This window comes from Plecotus auritus (assembly GCF_963455305.1).
Source record: "Plecotus auritus genome assembly, chromosome: 8".
Classification (NCBI taxonomy): Eukaryota; Metazoa; Chordata; class Mammalia; order Chiroptera; family Vespertilionidae; genus Plecotus; species Plecotus auritus.
In genome coordinates, this window is record NC_137782.1 from 56098018 (window position 1) to 56109743 (window position 11726).

Here is an 11726-nt window from a genome sequence, read left to right on the forward strand (position 1 = left end):
TGACATACAACAAATTTCAAGTATTTAAAGTGTAAAATTAAAAAAATAATAAAGTGTAAAATTTGATACATTTTGACATCATTATACACCCATGAAACTATCACACTAAATAATGAACATAATACCACCAAAAATTTCTTTGTGTCCCATTTGTAATCCTTCTCATCTTCTCCCCTGGCCCCACCTCCACCCCCAGGCAACCAATGATCTGCTTTTTGTCACTATAAATTCGTTTGTATTTTCAGGAATTTTATATGAACACAGTCATGCAGTATGAAATCTTTTAGGCTTGGCTTCTTTTACTCAGCATAATTACTTTAAGATTCATCGGTACTGTTGAGTATACCAGTTCATTTCTTCTTACTAAGGAGTAGTATAGTATTCCATTGTATAGCTATACCATATTTAAAAAAATTCACTTTTCTGCTGATGGACATTTGGTTGTTTCCAATTTTGGCTGCTACAAATGGAGCTGCTGTATGAGTGTTTGTACACAAGTTTTTGTATAGACATATGCTTTCTTTTCTTGGGTAAATACCAAGGAGTGGAATGGCTGGATCAAGTTTTTAAGAGACTGACACACTGTTTTCCAAAGTGGTTTGTACCATTTTATATTCTTACCACAGAGTATGAGAATATCAGTTTTTCCAAGTATGTCTTCACCAACACTTGGTAGTTAGTCTTTTTTAATTTTAGCATTTAAATGAGAATATAAAGGCATTTTGTATTTTATTTTATTTTATTTATTTATTTTTTTTTTTAAATAAATCTTTATTCAGATTATTACAATTATTTCTCCTTTCCCCCCCCATAGCTCCCCTCCACCCCTTTCCCACCCCACCTTCTGCCCTTACCTCCCCCCCACTGTCCTCATCCAAAGGTGTATGATTTTTGTCCATTCTCTTCATGAACCCCCCCATACCCCTTTCCCCCTGAGAATTATCAGTCCACTCCCTTTCTATGCCCCTGATTCTATTATATTCACCAGATTATTCTGCTCCTCAGGTTTTTAATTCACTTGATTTTTAGGTTCGCTTGTTGATAGATATGTATTTGTTGTTCATAATTTTTCTCTTTACTTTTTTCTTCTTCCTCTTCTTTAAGAATACCTTTCAGCATTTCATATAATACTGGTTTGGTGGTGATGAACTCCTTCAGCTTTTTCTTATCTGTGAAGCTCTTTATCTGCCCTTCAATTCTGAATGATAGCTTTGCTGGGTAGAGTAATCTTGGTTGTAGGTTCTTGCTATTCATCACATTGAAAATTTCTTGCCACTCCCGTCTGGCCTGCATAGTTTCTGTTGAGAAGTCAGCTGACAGTCGTATGGGTGCTCCCTTGTAGGTAATTAACTGTTTTTCTCTTGCTGCTTTTAATATTCTCTCTTTGTCTTTTGCTCTTGGCATTTTAATTATGATGTGTCTTGGTGTGGTCCTCTTTGGATTCCTTTTGTTTGGGGTTCTGTGGGCTTCCTGGACTTGTAAGTCTATTTCTTTCACCAGGTGGGGGAAGTTTTCGGTCATTATTTCTTCAAATAGGTTTTCAGTATCTTGCTCTCTCTCTTCTTCTGGCACCCCCATAATTCTGATGTTGGTACGCTTGAAGTTGTCCCAGAGTCTTCTTACATTATCTTCAACTTTTTGGATTTTTTTTTTTGCTTTTTGCTTTTTCGGTTGAGTGTTTTTTGCTTCTTTGTATTTCACTTCTTTGACTTGATTCTTGTGTTTCTCTATTCTGTTTCTGGGTCTCTGTATAATATTTTTTATTTCAGTCAGTGTATGTTTAATTTCTAGTTGGTCCTTTTTCATATCTTCGAGGGTCTCGTTATATTTATCGGCCTTTTCTAGGATATTCTGAAAAAGCCTTATAACCGTGGTTTTGAATTCTATATCCAGTCGTTTGTTTTCCTCCATTTCTTTCGTTTGTGATCTGATTCTTTGACCCTGCATTTTTATTGATTCCCTGAGTTGGTAAGGTAGATATTTGTGCTAGGTTTCCAATATGGCCCAGTGGGTCTGCTTCCCCAGTTAACCTGAGGTGGACACTCTTGGTGCACCCCTTTGTGGACTGTGTGTACAGCCTTGTTGTAATTAAGTCTTTATTGTTGTTGGTATCACTGGGAAGAATTGACCTCCGGGTCAGTTGGCTGTAAGGATCAGCTGTGTCTATGCTGGGAGAAGCCCGGTGCTGGAGACAGCCCTATAGGATTAGACTTGCCAAACTGCAATAGCCTCTGTGCTCAGCTTGGATGGGGTGGAGCCTCAGTCTTGGCTTCCTGTCAGCCCCGCCCCTGCGCGCACGTGCGCTTTCAGTCCTCCGCCTTCCCCAGCTCGAGTCTCCGCCTGAGAGTCCAGACTCCCCCCACAAGAGCGTGGGTCCCCAGGGGCTCGCCTGGAACCGGGGTTCACTGCAGTCAGAACTGGGGCACAGTGCCGTCAGGAGCCTCTGACTCCCCTCCACCAGGGAAAGCCCGCGGCAACCTCCGCAGCCCTTGTGCGCACCGGCGCGGGCGCGCTTTCAGTCCTCTGCCTTCCCCGGCTCACGAGTCTCCGCCCGAGAGTCCAGACTCCCCCCACAAGAGCGTGGGTCCCCAGGGGCTCGCCTGGAACTGGGGTTCACTGCAGTCAGAACTGGGGCTCAGTGCAGTCAGAATCCTCTGACTCCCCTCCACTAGGGAAAGCCTGTGGCAACCCCCGCAGCCTTTGTGCGCACCAGCGCGTACGTGCGTGCGCACTTTCAGTCCTCCGCCTTCCCCGGCTCCCGAGTCTCTGCCCGAGAGTCCAGACTCCCCCCACAAGAGCGTGGGTCCCCAGGGGCTCGCCTGGAACTGGGGTTCAGTGCAGTCAGAACTGGGGTTCAGTGCGGTCGGAGGCTTTCTTCCCCCTTCCGCCAGAGAAAGTCAGCCAGGCTCTCAGCCGCCCTTCCTCTCTGCGCGCACAAAGCCCCTTTGCCGTACCTCCAATTCTCTGTGAGCTTTTCTCCTTCCTTCTAGTTGTAGAATTTTCACTCAGCCTGCTTTCCTGTGGTTCTGGATGGTGTCCGTTCTGTCTTTTAGTTGTAGTTTTGAAATTGTTGTGCTAGGCAGCAGTTTAGGTGTTTACCTATGCCGCCATCTTGGTTTCTCTCCCGGCATTTTGTATTTTAATTTGTATTTCCCTAATGGCTAATTGTGTTGAACATTTTTTCATGTGCTTATTTGCCATCTGTGTATCTTCTTTGATGAGATGTCTGTAAAAAATCTTTTGCCCTCAATGACTTTTAGTGGCCACATGTGAGTTGGCATGACCAATTAATTTCTTAAGGAGCTCCAGCTACAGATCAGGTCTGACTCACCCTAAGCTTTATAATGGACTTCATTGAGTATGTGGAGGTAGTACACTCTTAGTTTCCTAGAGCTGCCATAGCAGTACCACTGAGTGGCTTAAACACAGAATAGAAAATAAGATTTCACAGATTGCAGAATCTTGGAGGGAAGGGAGGGGAGGGTGGGTAGGTGGAAGGTAATCAACCAAGGACCGACCTTACGTGCATATATGCATGGCCCATGGACACAGACAATGGGGCGGTGAGGACCTGTGGCTGGGGTGGGCTGAAGAGGCCAATGGGAAAAAAGGGGGACATATGTAATACTTTCAACAATAAAGAATTATTAAAATAAAATAAAGATTTCAGGTCAGCGCAAAACAAAAAAAATGCTGTATTACATGTGTAATTGAAATAGCAGAAAAAGAGGAGAGAGAGAATGGGATCGATGAAATATTTGAAGAAGTAAAGCCAAAATTTTTCAAAAATTGATAAAAGACACTCACTGACAGATCTCAGAATCTCCAAGAACTACAATTCAAAGGAAAACAGCTCTAGGCACAAATTAATCAAGCTGCTTGGAACCAAAGATAAAGAAAATAATTCTAAAAGCAGTCAGAATAAAAAGAACATATTACATATGGGGGAGGGGAATAAGAAAATAAACTGACTTCTCCAGAAATGTGAATTACAGACAATAATGAAAGAATAAATTTAAAGTACTGAAAGATAAAACAAAAACTGTCTATCTAGAATCCTTTATAAAGTGACAATATCCTTTAAAAAATGAAGGTAAAATAAAAACATTTTTAGACAGACTAAAGTGAAGTTATGTTTGGTAATAAATGAACCCCCCCAAAGTTCAGTGGTTTACCAACAGAATTTGGCTTGGCTCACTAGAACACCAATGGGAATGCAAAATCATGAATAGGTTTCTAAAAATGCCATTTTTCTTTTTTTTTCTTTTTCTTTTTTTTTTAAATCTTTATTGTTGAAAGTATTCCATAGGTCCTCCTTTCTCCCCCATTAATTTCTTCCAGCCGGCTCCTGTCCTCCCCTACACACACAGGCCCTCAACACCCCATTGTCTTTGTCCACAGGTTATGCATATATGCATACAAGTTCATTGATTGACTCTTCCCGCCCACCCTCCCCTGTCTTCCCTCTGAGGTTCAACAGTCTGCTCATGCTTCCATGACTCTGGTTCTATTTTTGATCATCAGTTTTTTTGGTTCATTAGTTCATGTGATACTTATCTTTCTCTGACTGGCTTATTTCACTCAGCATAATACTCTCCAGATCCACTCATGCTGTTGCAAATGGTAAGAGTTTTTCCTTTTCTATTGCCTCATAGTATTCCATTGTGTAAAGGTACCATAGTTTTTTTATCCACTCATCTGCTGAAGGGCACTTAGGCTGTTTCTAAGTCTTAGCTATTGTAAATTGTGCTGCTATGAACATAGGGGTTGAAGATGCCATTTTTCTATGTGGCTGTCTGGAATCTGCCCACCCCAGCTTCCGGCCTGTCTTTCCATAACCACTTTCCCCCTTTCCAGAGGGACTAAGTCTGTTTTTCTTTCTTCATCACAATGCTGTCACCTATTTTATCCCTTGAGCTTCTTATGTGTCCACAAACTGGCAGCAGAGGAGGTCATACTCCTAATTCCAAGCTCCTGGGGTTATTCTGATAATTCTCTCCTTACATAGGCTGGGTCTTGGTGTGCCATGGGCTTGCTCACTCATGTCCCAAGGGCCTGGCTCTTGGTAGGGGGCACCTTCAGAAGCTTGAGGTAATTATATCTTGTTCATCTCAAAGGCAATCGCTGGCTACAAAACAAGGTGAAATCTAGAGTTGGTGTTACTGAATCCATGCAGGGCCAGATGAGGACACTGAGCTGGGGATGAGTGAGAGGGGTACTCTAGGGAGTTAATACATGAGGAAGGTCATTACAGTCAGAAGGGAAGCAAATGAGGAGAACTTCCCTGAAGCAGAATGTTGGGATCACTTATAGGGCAGTCAAAAAATTAACTCTACCCACAACAAAGAAACAGTCCAGGCATTGATCACAAAGAACATAGAGAATTACAAAAGTTAAAGAGAATGACGAAGTTCTCTGGTCCTTTGTTCCTGGTTGGTAGTTCATGATTCTCTTCTTTATCCTGATCACCCCAACCCTCCTTCTTTTATACCCAAGACTCATTGAACTTACCTCTTCCATCATCCCTTCTCCCTGCTCTAGTGTTTGCCTGACCTGTCTCATGGAAAATTCCTTCCCTTGGCTAGGGGTGGACCAAAGAGGGAGAATGGACAGGCCTGTAGTATACTCTGGCACCAGTGGATCATTTCCTGGTCTCTGGAATTTCCAGGTGTGGGGGACGTCTCCCATCTGAAAACTCTCTGCTACCTACAGGAAAGACCATTTAGGCCATTTCCTCTTAGAAATTTTCACATTCCATGTAATTTTGTCTCCTAAGAAGGCTCTTAGTAGTCATTCTGGTCTTGATATATATAAGGCAGAAAGCTTTCTTGTATATGTCCCATTTTGAAGGACGTAATGCTTCCAACAGGATGAAACAAATCTATGTGGCTGTTTCAGTTTCTGATTTTCTATTTAACTTTGCCTTTTCTCTCCTTTAAGCCACTCAATCATCCTCCTTTACTATTTTCTACACTTTGTTAGTTTCAGTATGTTCCATTTCTGAAAAAAATATCCCCAACTGAATCTCCATCTCAGTTCCCAACAGGCTTTGTTTGCTGATTAGGTCACAAAGGTTTCTGGAAGCTAAATCAGATACATTAGTATTTGTGACTAAAATTGTTTAGCTCTAAGTCTATATATCTGTGATATCTACTACAGGATGAGAATGAGTTTCAAATTGATCTTTAAGTGTTGAACAATGTGTCTACTGAAACATTTTAAACATTTCTTCTGAGTCTATCACCTCATGTCATAGGCTGGGTCAGCTTTCATATTTTCGACATACACTTCTTTTTCTTTCAATGTGTTGCATGCACCCCAGCCAGAAAACCCACTTACACAAGATCGATATTCCGGCATTGAGCATCTCCTTGGTGTAGGAAAAGAATTCTTGTATAACAGGAACATTTTTAGAATTTGTTAACTTTGGAGGTGATAGTTGATTTGTTTCTGAATCTATTGTTGGAAGCATATCCATTTACAGTCTATAGAAACCCAAAGCTTTATAAAACGTAATTTGAACACATCATTCCCATCACCCAATAATGCTTTGGGCTTTTGCAGTATGGGCTTGTTACCTTGGTTTCTTTTTAAAAATCTTTATTGTTGAAAGTATTACAGATGTCCCCCCTTTTTCTTCTCATTGACCCCCCTCCACACTGCTCCTGCCCCCTCCCCAAGCCTTCCTCACACTATTGTTTGTCCATGGGCTATGCATATACCATATGCATATAAGTTCTTTGGTTAATCTCTTCCCACCTCTGCCCCCCTTCCCTCTGAAATATGTCAGCCTGTTGCATGTTTCATTGTCTCTGGACCTGTTTCGTTCATTAGAATAGACATATAAGTGAGATCATGTGATACTTGTCTTTCTCTGACTGGCTTATTTCACTTAGCATAATACTCTTCAGGTCCCTCCATGCTGTCTCAAAAGGTTTGGATTTGTTACCTTTCAAGGGGGAATAATGGCATCCAGAGCACATCTGAGTCTATGCATCCCTGAACTGTACTCTATGGGCTGATGGGTCTTTGAATTACTTGGCAGATGGGGTAATATTGTAAATGGATGTAGTGGGTTGAATTGTGGCCCCAAAATATATGTACACCTGAAATGTGACCTCATTTTTAATAAGGGTCTATGCAGATATAATTAAGGTAAGGATTTTGAGATGAGATCATCTTCTATTGGGGTAGGCCCCAAATCCAATGTCAAGTCCTTCTGAGAGAAGGGGAAACATACAAACAGAGAAGGCCATGGGAGATGGAGGCAGAGTAGAGTCATATAGCTATAAGCCAAGGAATGCCAAGGGTTTCTGGCAGCTACCAGAAGCAAGGCGAGAAATATCAACCAATTCTCCCTTGGGACTTCCAGAGGGAATCGGAATCAACCTTGCTGATAACCTTGATTTCAGACTTCTGGCCTCCAGACCTGTGACAGAGTAAATTTCTGTTGCTTTAAGCCACCAAATCTGTGGTAATTTATCATGACAGTCTTAATAAACTAGTACAATAAAAGTTGTCAAATGAAATATTTTACATAGAGTAAGGAGCATGTTCCTTAAAGCAAAGGCTGGCAAACTATAGCCCAACAGGCCAAATGATGCTGCCCGTTTTTGTAAATAAAGTTTTATTGGAACAGAGTTGTACTTAATCATTTATGAATCATCTCTACTGCTCTTATGCTACAACAGCAGAGATGAGTAGTTGTGACTGAGATGTAAGGCCCAAAGTGATGAGTATATTTACTAATATTTACATATTTTTGGTACAAATACAGATTTACTTAATGATAGGGAATAAGGAATTCTGAAGTGATTTCTTTGGCCACCATTAATATATTTGCTTTGAAAATCTGCATGTCTATATTTTGAATTTGCTTAAAGTCAAATCTCTCCAATAGAAGCGGAGATATTGATTTAAAAAAGTTCAACAAAAACAACTGATCTATAGGATTTGTATAGCCTCCAGGTTGATTGTTTAGTTCAACCTTCTCATTTTGACTTCTTGGACTTAATGTGAATTGGATACATTATTAGGTTGGTAGGATTGAATGAGCAATAAGCATACCCTCAGAATAAGAAAAAGAGCTATCTATCATTGTATTGAAGGTCCCGTCTCTCCCAGATGGTCCTGGGTGCTTTATATTTGATTAGCAATGAGGATGTAATTGGATGGGTTTTCTCTCTTGATGTGTGAAATTCTCCCAGCTCCTAAATAAGAGATAATAGTAACTGAATTTAAGTAGCTCACAACAATGGCTTATTTATTTACTTTAGTGTAGCACATAAAAATACATGATTTCCCTATTGAGGAATTCATTCTCGATGATTCATGCTTTCCTTCTAACCCTTTTGCCTTTTTGAAAGTCTTTTAAGTTTTCTAGGGAAATAAAGATTTAGAAATTTGGTCATTGAACTTCCACTTGAACATTTCTGATTGGCTTTGAAAAAGACTTCCTTTATAAAAATATTTCATATCTTTTGAAAATCCACTTTAAGGGCTTTATACAGGGAAATAATCATGGATGTACAGACATTCAGTTACAAAGATGTTGACCAAAGCACAATGAAAAATGGCAAAGAATCTAAGTCTAAATTTGAAAATACAAAGAGAATTGGTTAAATAAGTTATAGTGCTTCCATACTGTGAGCTTATCATCAAATAATATTTGATAACATGGAAAGATGCTCCATGATATAATTTTAACTTGGAAAAAAGCAGAAAACAATAGTATGCATGGTGTAGGACAAGCACACACTCAGAAAAAACAGATTAAGGTTTTTAATATTTTGGTTTGCTTTTCTTTATTTTCTAATATTTTTTCAAAGAATATATTTGCAATAATAAGAAAAAAGAGTTAAACTGAAAATGAGCAGGCTGTTCTTTCAAATATTTTCATTTAGAATTGAAACTTGTTAGTTGATATAAAAATAACTTTTTCCTTTTGCTTCCCAGAAAAATCTATCCTAATAAAAGGGTAATATGCTAATTTGACTGGACATCTTTTGGACATCCTTCCAGACAAAACCATGGTGTTGGGGGCCGAGGCAGAGGTGGTCAGGGGCAATCAGGCTGGTAGGGGGGAGCAGTTAGGGGGCGATCAGGCCAGCAGGGGGGAGCAGTTAGGGGACGATCAGGTCAGCAGGCAGAGGTGGTTAGGGGTGATCAGGCAGGCAGGCAGGCGAGCGGTTAGGAGCCCAGTGGGATTGGGCCTAAACCAGCAGTTGGACATCCCCCAAGGGGTCCCGGATTGGATAGGGTGCAGGCCGGGCTGAGGAACTCCCCCCCACCTTGCCTGAATTTCATGCACTGGGTCTCTAGTTTATTATAAGGTACTTAAATTATTGCTTGTTAGGAAAGTACATTTGGACAAGTCACTTTCTCTCCTGAGCCTTGGTCTCTTCATTTAGAAATGAAAGCATTGAATTTACTGAATCTCTGAACCTCTAAATTCCTGGCCGCTATGACATTCCAAGTGGTATGAGATAGTATTCAGAGCAGCCTTTTAGTGGAGCTAACTTACCAAGAATAGCTCACTCAAATTGCCTCAGTTGTTGAGGATGACATTAGCTCACCTCCCGTCCCTCCTCAGGCCTTTGGACCCTGGAGAAGGCTCACTGGAGAAGGCAGCCATGCTCTTGCTTAGACTAACACAGAAAGCCTATTTCCTTACTGGCCTGGGAACCTTGAGTCAATTTGGTCCTTTTATGAGTGGGGTTTCTTTAATAACTGTCTTGTTCAAGCTCTGGAAATGCAGTTTCTTTTTAATTTATTGGAGAGAGCGAGAGATCGAGAGAGCAAGAGAGAGAGAGAGAGAGACATCGATTTGTTGTTCCACTTATTTATGCATTCATTGGTTGTTTTTTGTATGTGTCCTGACTGGGGATTGATCCCACAACCTTGGCACATCAGGATGATACTCTAACCAACTGAGCTACCTGGCCAGGACATAATATATTTTCTTAGGAAAATAAAATTTACTTTTAAAATTTAATTTGTACTAATTGGCCTCAGGCAAAGAGAGCCTGCAATAAACTTGTTGTCATTTTTATGTTTTGTGGGTGTTTGTGAAATGTTTTGTTTTAGAACAACTTACCGTTTCTCTGAGAGGTGGGAGCAATAATCAGCTTGGCAAGTAGTTTTAGAAAAACGTAAGTCCTAAGTATTATGGTTAGTCTCTATAATTTTGTTGTCTTCACTCGAAATTAATGGGGTCATCCTTTTCTCTCTCTGCCTTACTCTTTCTCAGTGTCCCTACCTGCATCCCAACATTCCCTGGAGCTGCCCAGGATAAAAGGTATTCCCTAGTAATACGTTGAACTGTTTCCCCAATAAGACTTTTAACTTTTTTTCAGGATAGCCATGGTGATTTTGCTAATTTTTTACCCTGTTCATATCCTGCCCCGTGTTGCGCATAGTGAAAAAGAAGGGTTTTACGTTTGAATTAAAGAGCATTGCAAGAAGCACTCTCTGGTGCAAACCTGTTTACTGAGGGAGGGGTCTTCCAATCATGCTGTATTTTTTTAATCCTACACAATTTTTTGCTTGAAATTATTATCAGCCAGCCTTAAGAACAGGTTAAACTTTGTACATTAATATTCTGGGACATCTTGATGCTGGAATATGGATATTGAGAAAAACAGTTCCTAGAACTGTTCATTAATTCATTGAGTCTTCAAGTACTTAGTGAGTGTTGATCATGGTGCTGTCTGGGAAGCATGGTCAGAGCAGAGTGAGGACTTTGGTGTCTGTGGTGTAGGCACAAAGATGGGAAGGGAGATAACGAGAGTCCAGGTGGTCCATAGACTCTATGGTGTGTCTTTCTGTCCGTACATTCAACAAATATCACTTGAGAGCCTACTAAGTTCCCAGCACTGTTATAGGCATTGGGGATATGGTGTGACTAAGACAGGCAGTTACCTGCTTTGTAGAAGGTAGAGCTTATAATATGTATAGTGGGAGAGACAGATAAGCCATGAGTAGATAAATACTATCATTTTAAGTGAGGAAAGAAAATACTATGAAGAAAAATAACACACAGTATGGGGAAGGAGGCTAATGGGGATATTCAGGGAAGGCCTATGAAGAGGTGGCCTAATGAGGGACTGGAGTGGGGTAAAGGTGCAAGGAGCACTGGACCAAGAGTCATCCAGCATTCTCAATTTAACTCACAGTGCAGCATGCATCGAGTCCCTCAATGTCTCTCCCTCACCCAGTTATTGATGCAATTCAATGATGTATGCGACTGTACCATTCAAGAGTACAGTGGAACCTCAGTTCTCAAATTCAATTCATTCCAGAAGGTTGTTTGAGAAGCGATTTGTTCGAAAACCGAATCATCTTTTCCCATTAGAAATAATGTAAATTGAATTCATCCATTCTAGACCACCAAATGATTCCCTGTTTTAACCTTTCTTATATATAGTACATTTAATGTACTGTTTAATCTATAAATAATCACTTATTTTTTAAAATTTATTGAACCACCCCCTACCAGTGTAAGGTTCGAGGCGCAGGAAATGGGAGTCGGAGACCAAGGCAGGTTAAAGAGGAGGCTTATTCTGCACTAACGAGCGAGATTCATTACAGAGGAGCGTAGAAAGACCAGGATTAGAGGAGGGGGAGGAGGAGAAGGAGGAGGACCTCAGCCGGGCTGCCTGGTAGACCGGGAGAGACAGCAACACATGCAGTGGTGAACATGCCTTTTGAGGGGAGGAACAGGAAGG